This window comes from Austrofundulus limnaeus, unplaced genomic scaffold (assembly GCF_001266775.1).
Source record: "Austrofundulus limnaeus strain Quisiro unplaced genomic scaffold, Austrofundulus_limnaeus-1.0 Scaffold212, whole genome shotgun sequence".
In the NCBI taxonomy this organism is placed as follows: Eukaryota; Metazoa; Chordata; class Actinopteri; order Cyprinodontiformes; family Rivulidae; genus Austrofundulus; species Austrofundulus limnaeus.
The window spans coordinates 15,789-19,993 of record NW_013952614.1 but is presented as its reverse complement, the minus strand read 5'-3'; positions in this window follow the sequence as shown (position 1 = coordinate 19,993).

Genomic DNA, 4,205 nt, shown 5'->3' with positions numbered 1-4,205 from the left:
AACAGTCATTAACCAGGGGAACAGAAAAGTAAATAAAAGAAAAGGTTGTATTTTCTTTTTTTCTACCATTTATTCTTTAACAATAAGAATCACACAAGCCTGAAGAAGCCATGATGTTTTTAAATTAATAGGTTTATCTGATTTTAAATATTTTTGATAAAACAAGAAGCTGAGGCAGTTTGTGTAAACAGTCATAGAGAAAAGAAAGTCAATTCTAGATTTATAAATCAGGACGTAATACACACCGTCTCTGACTCTGATCTTTACCGGGTTGTAAGATTATTCAAATCCAACACCAAATGCAGAAAAACACAACAGATTTCATCTTATTTATCAAACAAAATGTAATTCTGAGCCACAGTCTGACCTTTAGGTGAATTTCAGGGGTGGAGCCAGAGGGGTGGCACCCCTGGCACCTGATTGGCCACCCCAGGTGCCACCCCCCTAAATAATTGACAACTGGGTGGAGATCTTGGATTCTGTATTTGCATTTAAATTCTGTTAAAGATTGTTCTCTTTACTGTATAATTTTTTAGCTGTGTGTTTAAAAATGGATGAATTATAGCACTTTGTAAAATTAGTTCTAGCATTTGGCATGTGATCATTCTTAGCTTCTCCACAACAAAACTCAATAAGTATTATAATGGCTAAATTATAGCCTTTTATAGTTAGCTGTGGTGGCCATCTTGAATTTTCACAGTGCTTTTCTTTACCTATAAGTGCCCCCCTAAAACACACCTTGTCCACCACTGTGCCACCCCTTGTGAAAAAGTCAAGCTGGTGAATTTGTTGAGACCTGATCGTTCTTATTGTGTCTTCATTGTTGAATCCATATAATTAAAAGAGGGTGGGTTTTCTTTTCTTTTTTTCCCCTTTGACTGTACTTTGCAGCACTACATGCAGTATTGTAATCTGATCCTCTGAAATTGCAGCCAACTAAAATATTCACACATAAAAATGAATATCAGACATTAGACTGAAGTTACTTCAGTTCTGTTGAAAACCAGAGGTGCATCCTCTCTTGAGCTTTTTCCCTTCAGGTGTACCTCGAAAATATTCAAGATAAGACGAGAACACGTACTTATTCATTACTTTGATCTTCCCAAAGATGTCCAGCTCCGTTTCGTCTTTGTGATTGAAAGCATCCATTATCTGCTTGGATTTAACGTAAAGTGCATTTTCCTTTGCTACAACTTGATCTAACCAAGACTGTCTGTTCTGCGGCGCCATCTGATAATTATCAACCGTGCAGCCGTAGAATCCTCGCTTCAACTGTTCGGGCCAGGGCTCATCCGTTATCATGGGGTGGTCATCTCCCACAAAGGCTGAGCACAGGGGGCTGTCAGACCCCCCAGAACGCCCTACTTCACAGCCGATAACGCTCATGAGGAAAAGAGAAAAGGTTCTGAAGTTGCGTACCGACGCTGAGAACACGGCTGACATGAAGTACCGGCCCCATCTCTCACAGTTGTAGGTGCACTGTTGGAACTGAAACGTCTGCCGGCAGAAATCGGTGAATTTTGACGCTTTGAGACCCTGTTGCATCTCCTGCAGGGAGGACTCCCTCTGCTGGTCACTGAAGGATTGGCGGAAAAGCTCTATTTCAGCTTCGTCATCGGTTCTCATGAATTTTCCCATCAAACTTACACTAAGATTATAGCCGTGCACTTTGTAAATGCATTCATTTAGAACGTAGAAAAGATCCGAAGTGATTTCCTCTCGGGCGGTGTACCGTATCTCCACCAGCAGATCTTGAATGTTAGAGATATGTTTTAGGACAATATTGTCCACTTGGATCATGTCTTGCTCTTTAAGCCAAACTGCGTCCAGGCGATTGTCTTTTGGGGTGTAATTGGGGGCACGTTTTTTGTCACTCTCCTCAAAAAACAAGCTCCAGGTAAGACCCTCCAGGCAGTCAATGGACGGGTACTTTTTGCGTAACTCCAATGGAACAAACATTTGGGGATGTCTCGGCCACGTCAAGGAGTGGTGATACAAACTATTTCCTTTATAATTTGGAAAGACTGAACCAGCACAGCCTAGTGTTTTACTGGTCAACAGGTTGCCTGTTGGGCTGAGCTCAGCAGTGACTCTGCTGCTGGGGTCGTGGGATCTCCAGATACCATCTCTTCCCGTCATTATCTCCCCGTCAGAGTTCACTGAAAGGAGGTCAGTGTGTAAGTGCAGCTTTGTTTCCACACTGACAGATCGAAGACTTTGTAACATCCTCAGGGCAAAGTGCTGGTCATTTCCAAGGTTGCAGCCAATGAGGCTGACTGCATCGATGTCACCCGTTATGAATTCAGTCTTCAGGGTGGAAACATGTCCGGCAAGTTCCTCTGGGCTGAAACCTGCAAACAGGAATGCTCCTGTGGTCGTCTGACTTCCATGGCCAACCAGTACCACACCTGTGTGCTGGGATGGAGACATAAGGCTTCTGTGGAGGGTATGCAGTGATCCATTGTTGTACACCATGAGAGTCGATGCAGTTTGATGCCTCTTGAACAAGTTTGTAGCCGATTCCGTCACTGCTGCGTCGTTCTCCATTATAACTATTGTTTGGTGGCTGTACTTGTGGTCATCTTCCCTGAGGGTCACATCAGACTGGTCAGACTATCTGAGGTACTATTTGTACAGTAATTAAACCTTTGAGTAACTTGTGCTGTAAAAATACTTCAATCAACTAATATGGCAAATAAATTGTACACCTGGTTGACAAAAACATATTAAAAAGCAGATTTATTATCTTTACCTTTGCAGTACATAGTGAGACGTTCTAGGAGCAACAAGTTTGTGGTTGTAAGGATAGAATTAACTGACTTACACCTTTAATAAAAATGTTTCACTTAGTGATTTAGTAAGTATTGCTCCATATACAGTATACTAAAAAAATTCAAGGTACAGAAATGTTCCTAAAAAGTACGAGCTTGTCGCTCAAGCTGTACCTTGAAAGGTGAATGTTAATTTTCTGTGGTCTGTGGCTGCTTTAAACTTGTAGTGATGTCAATTATCTTTGACATAAACCTATTTGCACAGTTCTACAAACATGTGAGGCTTGATCAACATTTGCTCTGACATTCTGCTGAACATAGTCTGTTACTAGGGGTGCAACGATACAGGAAATTCACGGTTCGGTTCGATACTTTAGTCTCACGGTTCGATATTTTTTCGATACAAAAAAAGAGAAATGTCCATGCCCCTTTTAACTTGTTTTAATTTATTTATGTTAATTAAGAACATTTGTTTATCCTCAAAAGTACAGTTTTTTAATTAAATGTTGCTGAAACAGCAAGTTTCTCAGTGGATCTGCGCTCAAAAATACAGCCTAGGTGGAGTAGTCGAACACAGATCCACTGATCCTTCAACACAGAGCATCTTCAGAAGACATGTTGATAAACTAATTTTTTTTAAATCTGTATTGTTTGATCAGCACTGTTCGATACGGTTCGATACGGATACATGTATTGTTGCACCCCTATCTGTTATAGCATTACGTTGTGTCGTACCTGTTCATGGAAGTGAAGCCAAACTGAGTGCGTTGGAACTTCTGATCTGAATTAAAGAGGAGGGAAAGTGTTACTCTTGAATTATGGCAGGTTCAATACATTTTATTTAAAAACGGAAACATCAAGGATGTCACTAAATCTACTGAAGATAAATGACCAAGTTTTAAAGGTGGCGGTTATTTCCCTTCTGCACCCCCCCCCCCAGGTGGCGCCACTGTGCACAGACGAAAAAGAAAATGCTATTTTAGTCCTAACAACAGGTAAGCTCAGCTTTTTCAAGCTGTTACCTTTAAAGTCAACATAATGAACCGTCAGATTTTAAAGAAGTCATTCAGGTTATCTGAAGAAGAAATGATGCTACCAGCTGGTCAAACAGTTTATATGAAAGGGGTTCTTAAAACAACTGGATGCAGTTTAGAGATCATCATGTGACAGCAGTTTAAAAAAACTTTTAATTTTTTTTATTTAGATTTTTTGTGGGGTAAGGCGGGGTATACTATCTTCACAGAATATCAACGCAAACCGTGTCTGCTTGGATATGCTTTTTGCCATAAAGGACTATGGCCAGAATGGCCTCTGATGATGTTATAGTGGAGTAAATGAACAGCAGGTAAAATAAGTATTGAACACGTCACCATTTTTCTCAGTAAATATATTACTAGAGGTGCTAATGACATGAAATTTTCACCAGATGTTGGT